This window comes from Acinonyx jubatus, chromosome B2 (genome assembly GCF_027475565.1).
Source record: "Acinonyx jubatus isolate Ajub_Pintada_27869175 chromosome B2, VMU_Ajub_asm_v1.0, whole genome shotgun sequence".
NCBI lineage: Eukaryota > Metazoa > Chordata > Mammalia > Carnivora > Felidae > Acinonyx > Acinonyx jubatus.
This window is the reverse complement of record NC_069385.1, coordinates 116,280,690-116,298,640: the sequence shown is the minus strand read 5'-3', so window position 1 is coordinate 116,298,640 and position 17,951 is coordinate 116,280,690. Positions and strand designations below refer to the sequence as shown.

At 43.3% G+C, this 17,951-nt stretch overlaps 1 protein-coding gene and 1 long non-coding RNA gene across 8 annotated transcripts in view; one reads left to right on the top strand and one right to left on the bottom strand.

Annotated features, from left to right (window-relative positions):
• LOC128315653 (uncharacterized) overlaps window positions 1-5,691 on the bottom strand; it is a 75,858-nt gene extending 70,167 nt beyond the window's left edge. For both annotated transcript variants that reach the window (XR_008298641.1, XR_008298640.1), the window contains exon 1: window positions 5,213-5,691. This is a non-coding gene — a long non-coding RNA (uncharacterized LOC128315653). The remainder of the gene's footprint in view (window positions 1-5,212) is intronic.
• A 49-nt stretch (window positions 5,692-5,740) lies between these two features.
• Window positions 5,741-17,951, top strand: part of ZNF76 (zinc finger protein 76) — a 32,959-nt gene continuing 20,748 nt past the window's right edge. For 3 of the 6 annotated variants that reach the window (XM_053222917.1, XM_027057921.2, XM_027057926.2), the window contains exon 1: window positions 5,830-5,990. The gene's annotated coding sequence lies outside the window, so the exon portion shown is untranslated. Of the gene's footprint in view, window positions 5,991-12,569; window positions 12,712-17,951 lie in introns of all 6 variants that reach the window. The other 3 variants (XM_027057923.2, XM_027057922.2, XM_027057924.2) reach the window with 3 other exon arrangements.

The following is a 17,951-nucleotide window of genomic DNA, read 5'->3' as shown; positions in this document are numbered from 1 at the left end:
TTCCCCAAATCTAGCCAGGCCACAGGCTCCCTAATTAAGATGTCTTACCTCCAGCAAAATGCCAGCACTGTCACCCAAGGTTGTTCTTTTTATGCAGTACACTCTTGGCCACCAGAGAGAATTTTAAAATATCATTCAGCCATACCACCATTACCACTAGACCACAGGAATGTCCAATCTCTTACAAACAAACGGTACCATTTTCCAGGCTCAGAGAGGACAGATAAAACTTAATGGTTACAATTATATAATCTCCTGACATAAAATTTTACTGGATTTAATAGCTATATGATATAGCAATTTAAAAGGAACAAGGAAAAATCTACCTAATCAAATGTTGGGTTGGTCTACTAGAATCCCAAACTTCCCCATGAGCACCTGTAAAGGATAGGTGCATTCACTTCACAATTATTGAGCTCCTATTATGTACCATGCATCAGGTTATCATAGCTTGATAACAGTAGCCATGCTCAAGATCTGTACTCCTTGGGGCATCTGGGTGGCTCAGTGGGTTAAGTTTCTGACTCTTGATTTCGGCTCAGGTCATGATCTCATGGTTTGTGGGTTTGAGCCTCGTGATGGGCTCCATGAGGACAGCATGGAGCCTGCCTGGAATTCTCTCTCTGCCTCTCTCCCCTGCTTGCCCTCTTTCTCTTAAAAACAAAAACAAAAAAAAACTGTACTCCTAGGATTCTGATTACAATTGATCTTTCCACATACGTTTCCCAACAGGAGAGAGAATCCAGTCTACCTGGTGGCTAAGAGTATAAATTAATTCACTGGCATTCTATTTTATACATTAACTTCCTGTAAGTTTGATTTAGTGTGACAAAACATGATCACTTTTGTGGACTGATAAAATCATGTCTCTAGAACTGCAAAGCCAAGGACCAATACAGGGCCATTATGACTACATCAACTGGGGGCCATCCTCTCTGAATTCTTTCTGAACCCTCTTTTATTCCAAAAACACCAAGTCTTCCACCTTATTCCCATGACATTTATGATGATGTCCCAGATTCATGTATAATCAGAGCCAGTAGAGTATGGGTCTGACTATATCAATCAATCTTTAAAATGGGCACATAAAGACTTTCCAAGGAATGCTTTCCAAGGGTATGTGAAGACCTTCCAAGAGGTACTAGGCAAGAAAATCAATCTGAGGAGCATTTTAAGGTAATAAGTTTCCAGATCCTCAACTTTTTTTTGTTTTAATGTTTATTTATTTTTGAGAGAGACAGAGACAGAATGCCAGTGGGTTAGGGGCAGAGAGAGAGGGAGACACAGAATCCAAAGCACACTCCAGGCTCTGAACTGTTAGCACAGAGCTGGACGCTGGGCTCAAACCCACAAGCTGTGAGATCATGACCTGAGCTGAAGTCAGATGCTCAACCGACTGAGACACCGAGGTACCCCCCAGATCCTCAATTTGTATTAGAAATCTCCCCCTCCCCCCAAGGAATCTGTTTGAGAACCAGCCCAGATTACTTAATGCATACTCTCCATTCCACCTGCTCTTTCAGCATAGTCCTTACTTTACAAAAGAAAGGCATATCCCTCACCTACACTTAATCTCCATGCATGGTCCAGGATATAAAAACCTGGGCATTAGGAGGGAGGGGTTCTTTTTTCAATCAATAATATTAAAACATTTCTATTACAACCAATCCTCTTATTTCATCTTATAAGATGTTTACTATTTTCTACCTCCTACTAGCAAAACCAAATTGTTTGTTAGCTGTTCAAACCATTATTTCCTAGCCAATATACTTTTTTTTAATTAAATACATAATAGGAAATTTATCATGAAGTCTAAAAAATTTATTTGGAGTTATTTCTGATTTTTAAACATGATTCTTATTTAATTGTTCTCCAAAGCCAAACATCAGAATTCAGCACAAACACACACCCACTTCTGCCACAGGGATAACATACCTTCTGTCCTACTTCTTACTTATTAACTAGTGGATTTAGCTACATATTATACAGCATTATTCCAAATTACGTAATGAGAAACAGTACTATCCTGTTTTTACAGTTTTGTAATGTTAATATTAGCTCTATATAATTTTAATCATAACTGGTTTTTAGTAATCTATTTTATAAGCTGTTAATTTATTTCCCAGTGATTTTTATAATATTCTTGAAAGTGAATATTAACGTATTTATTTGAACTGAAGAATAAAGGCAGACTTTTTCCTAACAGAAAGTCAGTCAGATTTGGCTGACTGGTTTGAAAGAAGACTGGCTTTGCTAATTCCACAAATGGCAGGTATTTTCCATATTGAAGTGAATCTGCATTTCAATATTTTAATTTTTTTTAACGTTTATTTATTTTTGAGAGACAGAGAGAGACAGAGAATAAGCAGGGGAGGAACAGAGAGAGAGGGAGACACAGAATCTGAAGCAGGCTCCAGGCTCTGAGCTGTCAGCACAGAGCCGGACACGGGGCTTGAACCCACAAACTGTGAGATCGTGACCTGAGCTGAAGTCGGTTGCTTAACTGAATGAGCCACACAGGCGCCCCTGCACTTCAAAATCTTAACAAAAAGATCCTGAAAACATGTTAATAACAAGATAAAAGAATTTTACCAAAATTGTGTCGGTAAGTAAAAGAGTGTGAAAATCAATCTCAGATTAACAAGGTGCCTCTGAGTGAAAAAGTAACAGGTAACTAATAGTAATTTTTACATGACTGAAACTGAAAACAAAACCTTTTTCAAGTTCAGTGGTTTCCAATTCTTTGCTTTTACTAAAATTAAAAGACTCTTTTTGATAGTACTTTAGAATAGTATTTGGTAATAGAACACTGTGACTATTGGCATGTAATTTAGAAGTAGTTCAAAGACTCAAGGAATATTACCGTAAAAAATCTCTTCCTTTCCCAATTACTACATGAACAAGGTTTCTCAATGCTTATGTCTATAAAAATAAAAAAATAAAAAAAAAGAGAACTGAGCAACAGTAGCACCTTATCTTCTTCTATCATTAGATAATACTCATCCATGAATACCTGAATTGAGAAACACCATATTTCTCATTAAGGGATGCATTATCTTTTTCTAAGTATTTATTTATTAATATAACTAATCTCTACATCCTATGTGGGGCTCGAACACATGACCCTGAGATCAAGAGTCACAGGCTCTTCTGACTGAGCCAGCCAGGCACCCCAAGGAATGCATTTTCAATAAAAATTGTACTTTTCAGGTTTCACAAGTTATAAATTTATGTAATATATTTATGTTATTTAATAAACTGTGTACCAGTAATAGCTGTAATGACAATTCAATTCAAATGAGACTTTTTTTTTTTTTAACAATTAAAGCCTATGGTCACAGCCAATAATCTTAAATTTATACTCATTCTTGTTGCAAAGAAGTGCGATAGTGATCAATAAGTCTTTAAAACACAAATATACTGGGGTGCCTGGCTAGCTCAGTCAGTTAAGCATCTGACTCTTTATTTCAGCTCAAGTCATGATCTCACAATTTGTGAGATCAAACCCCACATCAGGCTCTCTGCATCTGTGCTGACAGCAAGAGCCTGCTTAGGATTCTCTCCCTCTCTCTCTGCTCTTCCCCCATGCTTGCTCTCTCTCTCAAAATAAATAAATAAACTTAAAAAAAAAACACATACAAATATAATTAGAATACAGTTCTGAATGGGAAGTGAATGGAATTAGAAGTTCAAGAAGAAAGGGAACCATATAAAATTTCTGCGAAAGAACTTGTTCATGTATTTTTAAATAGATGATGGCAGGCACCAAACATTTAGGGTATTTGGAGTCCACTGGATACACTTAAGAATTACATAATGGTTTTAGTTTAAAACATCAAAATTTATAATAAATCAGAAATTATATCCTCTACAGGTACTTAAATTTGTGATGGAAAATTTAGATATCAACTTTTTTTTTTTTAATGTTTTGTATTTGTTTTTAGAGAGAGCATGTGAGCAGTGGAGGGGTGGGGGTAGGGAGGAGAAAGGATCCAAAGTGGGCTTCGTGCTGACAGCAAAGAGCCCAATGCAGGGCTCCCACCTTGTAAGGGTGGGACTCAAAGGCAAGCTGCTAGAAATGAGTTTCAATCCTTCACTCCAAAATATGTTCCTCACCAGTTTTCTGAGTATCTGAAATTACCCACCATCAGAATCTCATTACTTCAAAGTCACACACTGATTTCCCAGAGTTTTTGTTCATTGTATAATAATAGGAGAGGTGAGTAGCCAATCAGATTAGGATCTGCATGGATTGTGAGAAAAGACAAATGTATTTTTTATAACGGAAAAAGGTAGTTGGGGGACAAACTAGGACAACCTGAGTTCTATTCCCCGCTTTATTTCTAACCAGGAGTTTACGCTACAGGACACGCTATTTATTCTCTCTGTAGGTACGTAAAATAACTTGCCGAACTTCCACCAGAAAGGAACAGAAAGGGCATCACAGTGATCAGGTTGTTTATTTCTATACCAAGAGGCATATAAAGGCTAAATTATTAACTATAAGCATGGACCATCAATTGTCACTCAGTGCCCACTGAAACCGAGAACTCTGCTCCCAGTCCCACCTCTGGAGAGGCTGTGTCAAAGCAAATAAGATAGGGAAGAGGGATGCCTAAAATTGAAAAGTGAGCTTTCTGGTTAAGCTCCACAGGGGAGGAAAGAAACTGTCAGTGCCCTCAATGGCATCTTTAGCGCCCATAGACCCCAAACCCAATACTTTGTAAATGTTTCTAGTTTATCGGAATACTTGCTTTGAAAAATTTTTTTCTTAAGTTAAATTTTTTGGGGATGAGGGGAGGGAGGATACAAAAAAAAAAAAAAAAAGCCACACAAGTTAAAGTCTAAAAGGACAGAGAGGGAAAAGTTTCTCACTTCATTCCTCCAGGCACCCAATTCCTCTCCTAAGAAGCAACCTTTACCAGTCCCTTATCTAACTCCTCTCAATTCCTTGAATTTTCCCTTGGGTTTCTGCAAGTTCCCCGATCGTAGCCCCTCCCTCGTGGGAGGGGGGAAATGGCAAAAGGGCTTGGTTTCGTTCGCCCCGGAGCAAGCCGGCTAGGGGGGAATAGCTGGTTTTAAGCCTGAGGGTGGGGCTGACGGGGGAATGAGAGTGAGAGAACCCACGAGGACCGTCAGGGCGCCCTCCCTGGAGAGGCAAGTCCCTCACGGCTCCTCAATGTCGTCCTTTTCATGAAGGAGCTAGTAATACCTGCAATTTGCTTCCTTCAGGGGGCTGGCTCGAAGATCCTAGGCAGTGCCTGCGGACTGCGCACACTAAAGCACTTCGGGGTTGGTAAGGCGCAAGAGGAAGCCCGGGGGCTCTGAGCCCCGAGAAGGTCCGCAGCCTCAGTGCAGGCAGCGGAACCCGCGGGAACAGCTCCCCTCATAACCTGACCCTCTTGTCCTCCCTGGCTCCTGAAGCGCCCTTCTAGCTCGCAGGCAGCCGACGAGACGGCGCGGAGCCCTCGGGGCCTCGGTCTCCTCCCCGCTCCCGCCACAAGCCTCAGGTGCGCGAGTCCCCCTGCGGGACAGGTGGCGGCTCCCCATTGCTATAGCGACGACCTGGCTCGCCAGCCGCGCCCAGGCCCTGACCGGGGCGTCGTGACGTCATCACGCCCTCCCCGGGCGCTCGGCCTCGCGGGCTGTGCGTCACCCGGCCGGGGGGCGGGGCGGGGATCTGAGGGGCACGGTTCAGAGCCCAGCCGCCTGGGCTCCAGGGCCCGGGAACCTGGATAAGTAGGACGGCTGCCGCGGCGGCAGGGGGTGCGGGGTGGAGCGTGCCCGGTATTTTCTATACGGGTTCCGGGGCCCGGTAGAGGCGCGCGGAGAGGAGAGGAAAGTGCGGCGGCCCTGGAACCTGGATATCGCGCGAGGCAAGCTGCGCGCGGGCGGGCGGGCTATGGCGCAGGCGGGTTGCGGGGCCGGCGCTGGTGGCAGGGCCCGGTGCATGGCGGTCTGTCGGCGGAGTCGCCCTCGGGGGCTGTCAGGTTGGTGGCTGCGGGAAGAGTGGGTCCACCGTGCCCAGGTGGGAGGCCGGGCGGGCGCAGGGCCCCGGGAAGGTCCCGAGCCCGGCGTGCCCACCTTCCTCCGGCCCTAGCCTAGCGTCCGGGCGGCTAGACGGCGACCTGACCCTTCCCCCACCCCGGGTCCCGTCCCCCATCCCTGCCCCTTCTTTCCGCCCTGCGACTCCTCCCCCAAGACTTCTAAACCCCACCCCGTCTCCCATCCCCACTCCCGCCTCCACCTCTGTGACCCTACACCCCACCCACTGACTCTAAAACCTCACCTCAGTTCTTATTCATTGACTCTGCCAACCCAGGAATTTCCCCACCACTTCCCGGGGACCCACCAACCCAGTGACTCCCTCAGTTCTAGTCCAGTGACTCAAGATCCAAGACCCCCGTACCTCTCCTTGGTGACCCCCCAACCTTTTCAGTAACCCCATCATTGGTCCGGTAACTCCCACGGTTCTACCCTGTGTTCGCCCACAAACTTGGTGAATCCCCACAAACGTTTTTTTGTAACTCTTCAGCCCTACTCCAATAGTTTCCCACCCAGTCGTCATCTACATAACCTTCTACATCTGATAATCCCTTCTTTGCCCTGTAACCTCATGGTCTTCATTCCATGCTCCCGCTTCATCTTAAAATCACCCCCACTGACATCTCTCTCTCTCTCTCTCTCTCTGCACCCTCAGCCCCTCAGTGTCAATCAACACATGACTTACAAGTGCCCCAGCACCATGCCAGTGCCCAGGAAGATGTAGACATGAATATGAAGTACTAGTAATGGTTGGAGGCATCAAAGAATTCTGGATTGAGTCTGTCTGGTCCCAGACTCAAGTCCCAGCTGTGCCACCGTTGTGTTTTGGAAACCTGGGAGAGGTCCCTGCCTCACTCGGCCTCAGCCTCTCGTCTGTATTGTGATAAGGTTGGGTTAAATGATCTCAGAGTTTCCTTCCAGCTGTGAAATTCTACAGTTCTCAGTCAAGATGATATTTGTTTGCAATCATTTTTGTACCCTCCCTAGAAGTTTACTCTTGTAAGCTCACCTCAGGTTCTACTTGCTTCATGAGCCTTATTCCCTCACTCCCTTGACCCTCTACACTCTTAATAGTCCATGCCCATTTCCCTTGCTCAGGCCCCATCAGTTAACATGTTTGCAAAGCCAGGGGCATTGATGTGATAAGAAACCTGGTTCTAGTCTCTGGTTCTTCAGCTGTGGCACCTCAGGCATACCATTTAGCCTCTAAGAACCCTCAGCTTCAACCTCTGCTAAGGGAGGATAGTAGTCTTGCCTGAGATGGTGCATGCAAAGTACCTGGCACCATGCCTGGCCCATGGGAGCCCTTAAATCTAAGCTGAGAAGCTCTTAAGGGTCTTACTCTGTCCTGGGTGATAGGGATTCAACAGACAATGAAGACAGGGCCCATACCTTAACAATACTTTTCTACCACCAAGCTCTTGGAATCCCCGTTCTCTTCTCTCTGCTATGGCCTTCTCCTCTTACTCTTTACACATCTTTAATTATGATTGGCCAAGCACCTACTGGGTGTCAGGCTTTGTATGTATAAATTAAACTTACCTTGCAACAACCCCAAGAAGTTGGTATTACTGTATCCACCACCATTTCCCATTTCTCTTGGTTTGGTTTGGTTGTAAATAACAAACCTGAGACAGATAAGTGGCAGAGCGAGTATTTGAACCCATGGTCTTCAAAACCCACTAGCTCCATTGACTTTCTTGCCCCCAAACCTGCACAGTTTTCCAGGTCACCCTGAGCCTCTTGTTCCTTATTTTCTAATGATTCCTAAGCCCAACATCAGCTCATTCCGTGACCATCCCCCCCCCTCCAAGGTCTCTATTATCCTTTGCCTCATGGCTTAGTGACTTCCTCAACCCATTGTTCATGACTTTGCACCCCATGTGCCTGGAATCCCCTGCACCTTACTACCTCTTTTCACCTTTTGTCTAGATATCCTCTCACAGCCCTTACTACATGATCTCACTCACCCTAAGGGGTCTGCCACTTCAATGCACTCTCCCCCAAACCCTTTCATTACTGTTAAGTCCCTTCCCCCCAGGAATTCATATACTCTAAAACCCGCTGGCCCAGTAGTCATATAATTCCCTATTTTCAGTCTCTTCTCAGTGTTCTAGCTGCCTCCTTTCTACCATCCACAGCTTGTCCTGTTACCCAAAGACTTCATCTAACTAGCTCTTTATCTAGTGACTTCCTTTACCTAGTTTCAATGAAATGAGCCCTTTCCATCCCAGCATGAACCCATCTTTCATAACCTATACATCCTCCCATTCTAAGGTCCCTCCTCTTCACGTTCTGTCCAGTATCCCCCTAAGATTCTGCCTCCTATATTCCCAGATCCCATGGCATCCTCCCCATTGTCATCAGTGATCTCCTTTACAAACCAGAATCTTCCCCTTTTTCCTCTCCCTGCATCCCTGCCCCTTCTCACAGTACCTTTTTCCATCCTTCCTCTTTTTCTCCCAGCTGTTCTCACTTCACCCATTTTGATAACACTGATTATAATGCAAATGTCCCTCTCATCCCAACTCCTCTTTTCCATTCTTCTGTGCATCTAACTCCAGGGGTGCGTAAATGACCCTGCCACTCTGAGCTCTCCTTCCTTCTCACACAGCACTGTGCAGCCAAACCTCACTGGTCCCTTTGGTTAGTCCAAAGAACTACACTCTTCTCTGGGAACTTCTGATTGTAGGTCACCACGATCACAGTCCTTTAGGTAGCAAGGAGAGAGAGAGAGATCTTGGAGACCCTTCTGAATTGATTTAGCCTCGTCTCCTGGACACACTCCCATCATCCTGTTCTGTTTCTGAAGTGGCTTGGTATATATGCCCTCAGGGTAGAATGCTTTGGAGTTGGTTTCTGCCTGCATTGAATTAGCCCCATTGTTTCCTCAGCTCTGGGAGGACTTTCAAGTGCCCTCCCACCAGAAGACTGGATGGTGAATAGCAAAATGTGACATTAAAGACCACATCCAAGAGTCTTTTCTGTGGGTCACCAAATTCCCAGGTCTTCTACAGTATTCTTGTTGGCTATATAATAATACATAACAGCAGAGAGTAAAACTAGAGTTAAGGAAAGGGTAAACCCTGGGGTCTACAAATGGATCTTTTTTTTAAGATTTATTTATTTTTGGGAGAGAGTGAGAGAGAGGGAAGGAGAGCGCAAGCGGGGAGGGTCAGAGAGAGGGAGACAGAAGATCCAAAGCAGGCTCTGCACTGACAGAAGAGAGCTCAGCATGGGGCTCGAGCTCTGGAGCCAGGAGATCATGACCCGAGCCAAAGTCTGAGCCACCCAGGTGCTCCCAAATTGATTTTTAAAAATAAGCTTTTGCCTTAGGCTTGTTTAATCTTTCTTAGGGCACAGGACGTATTCTGCCGTGGATCTTAGTTATTTGTGTACTTCTCAACCTACTCCCTGGCTCCACTGTGATTTCCTTCAGAGTAGAGGCTGGGTTTTCTTTATGTAATATCATCTTAATCTAGTGTCTGTATTATGAAGTAGTCAGTAATACTGACTGGATTGAATGAACTCAGAAATTCTGCATCAGATACAAACAAGTAAAAACAGTTTGCGTCTATGTTCATTTTGTAGCCACAACAACCCCCCTCCCCAAATCCCTCTAGATGCATAATGGGCAAGTCCCTTGATTTAAACAGTCTGGAATTTAGACACTTCCTTTTTTAGTCATTGGTTGCAAAAGGGAATGGGTGTAAGTACTTGTTTTCGCTGTATGTTTGGTAAGACTAGAGAGATTGGTTGCCGCTGTTGATAGAATACAGTGGTTACAAGGCCAGGGTCTGTTATATACAGACCAGTTTTCAAGAAAACAGCAATGTGAAACTTTTACTGGGGTTGCAAAGACAGTCCAGGAATAGGGGGAACCAGATTGGCAAAATGATGGTAATTGCTGAAGTTGTGGATTTGGGTTCATGGGATACGTTACACTGTTCTTTCTAGTTTTGTGTATGTTTGAAATCCCTAATAAAAGTTGGAAAAAAAAAAAAAAGCTAGTTGAACAAGTGCAAATTTAGCACTGTTCCCTGGAAAACACCTCAACGCAAATGTTACTGAGTCAGTACTATTATCTAGGTTAAGTAGTATATTTAGTCTAACCTATCCCTGACCTTTTCTGTTTGTGAGATAGGGCGCTAAAAACAAAAATCAGCACCCTGCAGAATCTTGTACTTGGTGGCGCAGGAATTGTAACATGCTGGCAACCAGCACCTATTGCCCTGGAAGTGAGAAGGTGAAGGGAGTGGGGGGAGGTGAACGGGAGACCAGAGCTCAACTAGGGTCTTCCATTTTTGGCCTAAGGCCTTTAGATTACTGGGACATCTTAAAGGTATGGATGTTCATTCATTCACTCATTCATTCATTATTCCACAAATGTTTGGTGACTCCCTGCTAGAGGCCTGGTGCTTTTCTAGTACCTGGAGACAGAGCAGTGAATAAAACAAAGTTCCTGGACTTAAGAAGCTCACCTGTTGGGGACAGGCATACAAAAACAAATAACAAGTAAAATTTATGTTGAGAAAATTAAGCAGAGAAGGGAGAGAGTTCCTGGAGTCAGTGTTAAATTTTAAATAGGGTGGTTAAGGAAGTTCTCACTGAAAAGGTAACATTTGAGCCAAAAAGTTAAGAGGGTGAGCCAAGCATATATTTGGGGGAAATGTGTTCCAGTCAGAGGGAACAACAAGTACAAAGGCCCCAGAGCAGGAGTATGCCTCGTATACTGTACATTCGAGGAACATGAAGGCGCCAGCCAGTATGGCTGCAGTAGTGTAAGAGAGGGGAAACAGCAGGAGAGATGTGGGAGCATGAGTGGATTGGTGGCAAGTCACATTAAGATTTTGTGCATTGTGAGAGGGAAGCCATTGGAGGGCTCTATACAGATGAGTGATGTGATCTGACATCCAGGATCATTCTGGCTGCATTGCTGAGAATGACCCATAGAACACAAGAGTGGAAGGAGGGAAACTGGTTAGGAGGCTATTCCAAGAGTCCAGGCAAGAGAAGTTGGTGGCTTGCATCCAAAGTAAAGCAGTGGAAAAGTGAGAAGTGGTTGGATTCTGGCTGTGTGTGTGTGTGTGTGTGGAGAGAGAGAGAGAGGAGCCACCAGATTTGCTGATGGCTTAGATATGGCATGTAAAAGAAACAGAGAAGAAGTTGAGGATGGCTCTCTCCTTTTTGGCCTGAGCAACTGAAGAATGGAGTTATCATTTAGTGAAATGGGGAAGCAGGAGGAGGGGTAGGTTGTGAGAAGGGATAGATAAGGAACTAACTTTTGAGTGTGGCAAGTTTCAGGTGCTTTTTGGGCATGGAGATGTTGCATAAGCCACTGGATACACAAGTTGTTAGACGTGAGTAAATTTCTGCTCTCCTGAGAACTGAAAGAACACTGTTCCTGAGCAAGAGACAGGGCAGTACAGTAGAACACTAGCAGTTCAGGAGTGAGGCCTGGCTCTGCCACCTGCTAGCTGCATGATCCTTTGGAACTTCAGCAGTTCTGGCCTCCATATCTTCATCTGCAGAATGCCTGCATTAGACTAGAAACAAGCCATCTTCTCAGCCCACGCCCATTGTGAGAGTCCACGAATTCGTGCTCAGAGTAAACAAGATAACATATCTGTACATCGAAGAGCATTTTGAAAACTGCTGAGCCCTATGCCAGCTAGCAGTGTTGGTGGTAAGAGTCCATCCTTCCTTTGCTAAAGTAATACCCAGTGAGTGCCTGCCATGTGCTGGGCACAGAGGATACAGTGATGGAGAAGATGCAGCTGTGCCCTCGTCGAACAGTACAGACCAGCTGCCTGGTGCAGCTTCGCTGCTAAGTGCAGAGGAAACAGGCCAGACACCAGTGGTCTGGTGTGACATGAGCCAGGGAAAGCCTGTTACTGACCTGGGTCTGGGAAAACAGTGAACGTGGATGTCAGAGATGAAGCAAGATGATGTTCCAAGTGAGGCCAAGTGGTCATTGGGGCTGGGGCAGAGCTGGGGCAGAGCTGGGGCAGAGCTAAGGCAGTGGGGCTCCGTTCCTTCCCTCCCTCATTCTTTCACTCAACGTTTACTCTTCTGTTGGGATCTTCTCTTAAGGAGCTCGTGGTTCTGGAGTAGATGGTTTCAAATCCAGCCTTGAGAGTTTCAATTAGAATGAATTCCCAGTAAGTGGAGCTGATTTAGGATTCAAATTTGAGCAAAGAGCTCAGTTGTGGACACATTCTTTGTTAGGTGCTGATTACGCCAAGTTATAAGCAGTATAACAGAAAGTAGGAGTGTGTTATTTTCCCCCTAGAAGAGTCCAATTTAAGGAAAACATACCGTGGCAGAGTAATCCCTTCACTGCATCTGGAAGCATAGTCGCTGTGCCATGTTTATCCATGTATCATTTAGATGTCAGTGTTTATATTGTAAGGAGAGTCTCTGACCAGCTAAACAAGAGCACAGGATACAGCCCATCTTCACTGACAGATCACCCACAAAATTTGTTTAGAGTAGATATGTAATCATCATCTTTCATTTAACAGAATGGGGAAATTTTGTCCTGGTGAGTGGAAAAAACCACTGAGATACAAATCCAAGTGCAGCAGAAGCTATTGTCTTTAACTGGTGGCCAAAAGCTACTGATGAAACCTTGGATGCCTCTTGCCCTGGCAGCGCTCAGTCAAGGTAGAGAACTATGTATTGATGTGAGGGTCTCACGGCTGTCTTTGTTTTTCCGGTAGAAGTGAAGGGCCTATTTAGGCTCCTCACTTACAGCTCAGAATCGGAAAAGATCTGTGATGTTGAATGTGACATTCAAAGCCTCACAGCACATTAGATTGTCACCAGCTGGAAGTCAGAGCACTTCTTCTAGTGCCTCTGGGTTAACATTTACCCCTGGCTTGCCCTCAGTAAATGGTTCATCTCCGAGAAGCACAGATAGAACTTGTTAGTTTGGTACTATTTCTCACTGTATCGCTCTTCATTTGTTGGGAGTCCCTGCTGCTTTGGGGTATTTGATAAAGCATGACACCCATGCAGTTACGATAAGAACCAAGGACCTGGGGGCTCCTTGAGACTGTGGAACTGACCTGAGGCTTAGATGTCAAGGGTGTACCTGAGACCAGAGTTCTCTCTGTCTGAGAAAATTGTCCTCTCAACCTAAGAAGTACCGTCTGAAGCCACAGAAGCAGTGAGGGAGAAAGGCAGCCCCTGCCTAGCAACCACTTCAGCCAGACTGACCCTTGTAACGAGGCTGGGGACACACGTGCTAGAGCCAACCTGTTCTCAGATCCTGTGCAGATTTGCTGTTGCCTCATGCTCAGCTTGGTCACCTTTCCATACGATCCATGAGCCGTGAAGCTAAGGTTTCAGGTTTGGTTTTGCTGCAAAGCTGTATAACAGAATCTATGCTGTCAGCACTGGACTAGCCATGCCTCACAAATGCAGAACCGTAGATATTCCTGTAGCCAATGAAAGGAATGCAAAGCATGCTTCCAGAGTTTCTTTTTTTGTTCATTTATTTATATTTGTTTATTTAACATATAAATACATTTGTGTATTTAACATTCATGAGGCTAACTTTTTTTTTTTTTTTTTGGTCTGTAAGTCCAGTGAAAAGTCATCCTTCCATTGCTATTCCCCAGTCACTCTGCTACCCTTCTGCAGGCAACCCTACTTAGTAATTTCTTGATTGTCTTTCTACAGATTTTTGCATGCCAGTGGCAACATACAGAAGGCATTGTTTTATATTTTGCCATTTTTTTAATTTAATATGTTTTGGGGATCTTTGCGTGTTTGTATGTAAGGACCTTCCTCATTTAACTATGTCTACATAGTATAGAAATTCCATATTGATAAACATTTATGCTGCTTTTAATGTTTTTGCTATTACTGCATACAGGGATGCCATGACGAACCTTAGACCTGTGCCATTTTCCACATGTTCTGTCTACATACATACATACATGTCATACATGACCTATCTGCTGGGTCAGATGGTAGGCACATTTGTACTTCTGATTGATACTGCCACATTGCCCTACACAGAGTTCGTACCCATGTATACTCTGCCCCTCCCCACCCGTCCCCAGCAAGGTAAGACTCTGCCTGTTTCCCCACAGCCTCATGGACATTGCTCTGAGTGAAGAATATACAGATTCCCCAGAGATCACCATAGGATACTGAATGATAGGGCCCCACCATGACACTCTATGCCACAAGACATACAAAGCACAACACAGCCCAGTTTGAGGAATACCACATTTATTTTTTTTTTAATGTTTATTTATTTTTGAGAGGGAGAGAGAGACAGACCATGAGCAGGGGAGGGGCAGAGAGAGAGGGAGACACAGAATCTGAAGCAGGCTCCAGGCTCCGAGCTGTCAGCACGGAGCCCGACGTGGGGCTCGACCTCACGAACTGTGAGATCATGACCTGAGCCGAAGTCGGACACTCAACCGACTGAGCCACCCAGGCACCCCGAGGAATACCACATTTAAAAACAACTACTAGACCTCTTGTGGTTAGAAGGAAAATTCTAGAGGAAGAAGTTCCCTACCTTAGTCCTTAGACTGCATGAATTAAAGGAGGAATGTCTTTTTCTGCAGGACATCAGAGGGATGAGGTACAGCTAGTGATGGGCAGGCTGTGGGAAGAATAAAAGGAAACCCCAAGAGGGAGGAGCTGATAACCAAGCAAATGTGTTTAGTGTCCAATGGAGAAGCACCTCTCTACTCCATGCTGGTATCTTTCCATTCCAGTGATTTTTTTTTTTTTTTTTTAAGGTTATACCCTGTCCATTTCTTTTTGGCCTCTTTTCCTCTCCTCTCACTTGGAGTTACGGTTTCTGCAAGTTGAAACTGAGTGAATGTTCAACCTTATGTCTCACTACTTAGTGTTAGTTTGTTGACTTTCTTCCATTAATCCAGATGGGCTTCATGGTTCTTATTTAAAAGGCTTAAGCATCCTGTGCAAGTAGTGCTGTTTTCTGTGCATTCTCTTTGTGGAATAAATTATGAAGATGAGGTTCTTAGATCTCAGATTCTGAACCTTTCCTCGTGGGGTTAACCCCTGGTGGGGTTAAGCATTGATGGTTTGTGCCCTGGAGAGCCTGGAGCTGTCTCTAGTGCCATCTCCATTGCACATTTGTGCCTGCCTCCTGACCTTGCCAACACTGATGTTTGGATTTTTGTTTGTATTAATAGAGTCTATTGCTTAGAGCATTTTTAGGTTTATGGAAACATTGAATAGAAAATGCAGACAGTTCCCATATACTCCCCTCCCTGCCCCAGTGCCCAGTTTTTCCTATTATTAACATCTTGCATTAGTGTGGTATATTTGCTACAATTGATGAACTAGTATTGACGTATTATTATTAACTGAAGTTCATGGTTTACATTATGGTTCATTCTTTGTGCTATATATTCTATGGGTTTTGACAAATATACAACGTCAGATATATGTCCACCATTACAGTATCCTACAGAATCATTTCACTGCCCTAAAAATGCCCTGTGCTCCATCTGTGCATCCTTCCTCTCTCCCCCTGCACCCCTGGCAAGCACTGATACTTTTATTGTCTCTACAGTTTTACTTTTTCCAGAAGTTATGTAGTTGGAAACATACTGTATGTAGTCTTTTCAGATTAGCTTCTTTCACTTAGCAAAATGCATTTAAGTTTCCTCTATGTCTTTTCATGACTTAGTGTCTTTTTTCTTTTTCTTTCTTTCTTTCTTTTTTTCTTTCTTTCTTTCTTTCTTTCTTTCTTTCTTTCTTTCTTTCTTTCTTTCTTTCTTTCTTTCTTTCTTTCAGAGAGAGTGAGTGAGCACAAGTGGAGGCAGGGGCAGAGGGAGAGGGAGAGAATCTTAAGCAGGCTCCAGGCCCAACACAGAGCCTGACATGGGTCTCCATCTCACAACCATTGAGACCATAACCTGAGCCAAAATCAAGAGTCAGACGCTTAACCAACTGAACTACCTAGGTGCCCCAGTCGTTCTTTTTATCACTGAATGATATTCCATTGTCTGGATGTATCACAGTTTTGTGTATTGAAGGACATCTTAGTTGCTTCCAGCCTTTGGCAATTATGAATAAAGCTGCTATAAACATCCATGTGCTAGTTTTCTGTGGATATAAGTTTTCAACTCATTGAGGAGTAGGAATGCTGGATCATTTGGTAAGACTGTTTAATTTTGTAAAAAACTGCCCAACTGTCTTCCAGAGTACTGTTTTGTGGTACCATTTTGCATCCCTACCAGCAATGAATAAAAGTTCCTGTTCCTCCACATCCTTGCCAACACTTAATGTTATTGCTGTTTTGGATTTGGGCTATTCTGATAGGCATGTAGTGATATCTCATTGTCTACTGGATATTAATACTTTGATTTATGGTAATGGAGTAAATATATACCACCATGATTATTCTTTCTTGTAGTTTAATTACTAATGACAGTGAACCTTTTTTGTATTATTTATTTACTATTAGTGTTTTTGCTTATGTGAATTCATATTATAGCCTTATTTGTCTAGTGGGAATTTGAGACTGTTATTGGAGGTTTGTATATGTCTGCATGTGTTTTTTTTTTCCACCCAATTTTTTTTTGTTGTGGTAAAATACATGTAAAAAACATTTACCATCTTAACCATTGTTAAGTGTATATTTAAGTTGCATGTGTTTTTAATATCATGTCTTACGTTTTCTTTCTTCAATATTTTCCCCTAATGTTGATTTTTTTTTTTTTAAACCTAACTCTTCTTTTGCCTTGATTTTCGATTCAGAAGCTGAAACTACCTTCTCTTCCTAGTTGAGATTTGGGTATTGTTCCATTTTGATGAACTGATGGCATAAATTTAACCTTTTTGTCCCAGGGTGATGTTTTTTAAATAACACTATGTACCTAAATAACTATGATGATCCAGTTCCTCCTGATGGCTGATGGCATGTTTCATTTTCAAATAGCCCTTCTCAAGCCAGCAGTGACCCCAGGCTGAATTCCAGAAACAAGTCCGATGTAACTTGATAATATCTGTATTAATTTGCATATTGGTATAATGTACACCCTTAGTACACCCCCTCCAAAATGACTTTATTCTGGACTTTTTTTCAGTGGACTAAAGGTGGATTTGAAATAGCCGTGATTCTGTGTTGGGTGTTTACAAGCTAAGATGTTAAAATTCTCCTTAAACTTATGACTGAAAATTAGGTTTTTAAGTTACCTGTTTTAGTTTAAATGAATTCTGTTCTGCAGTAAAGGGGTCTGCATTTTCATTGCCCTTTTGGAATTAAAAATAATCCGTTTTGCCTAATTACTCTTTTCTGTGACTAATTCAAATCTATAAAATTGTAGTAGCTAAATAGGAGCCACACTAAAAAGTGATTTGGGCTTTTAAAATCACTGTGCCATTTGCAAAGAGATGTTTAGCTGATGTTTTAAATGTGTGCAAGTTTCTGTTATTAATTTCCTGTTTTCTCTTTAGTGTTTGGAAACCCACAGAACCAAGCCTCTTTCACCAAGGTTTTTGTGTGTGCATTGAAGTCTTTTTCTATAATAACAAATACTGAATCGTTTTACTACAGCTCTTCCAAATCTGGTTCTAATTTGTTTGCCACTTGACTTGCTGAGCCTCTGTCTCTTCCAACCTAATGTCACTTTTTCCTCTCTGAGAACTTTTATTTCCAAATGAGGAATTTTCTGAGCGAAAATTAAGTCTTTTCTTCCCCCCAAAGTTGAACATTCTTCTCTTGCCAAGTAAATATTTTTTTTTTTTCCTTTCTTTGGCTTTAAATACAGTTGCCCTCTGGGCTGGCTGAAGCAGAGTACAGAAAGCCTTATTTCAAATGTCCGAGGAGTTTGGACTGGCAGAAAATGATGGAATAGTGAACAGGTGTCTGTAGTCAAGGCGAAGCCTAGCTTGCGTGTGGATCA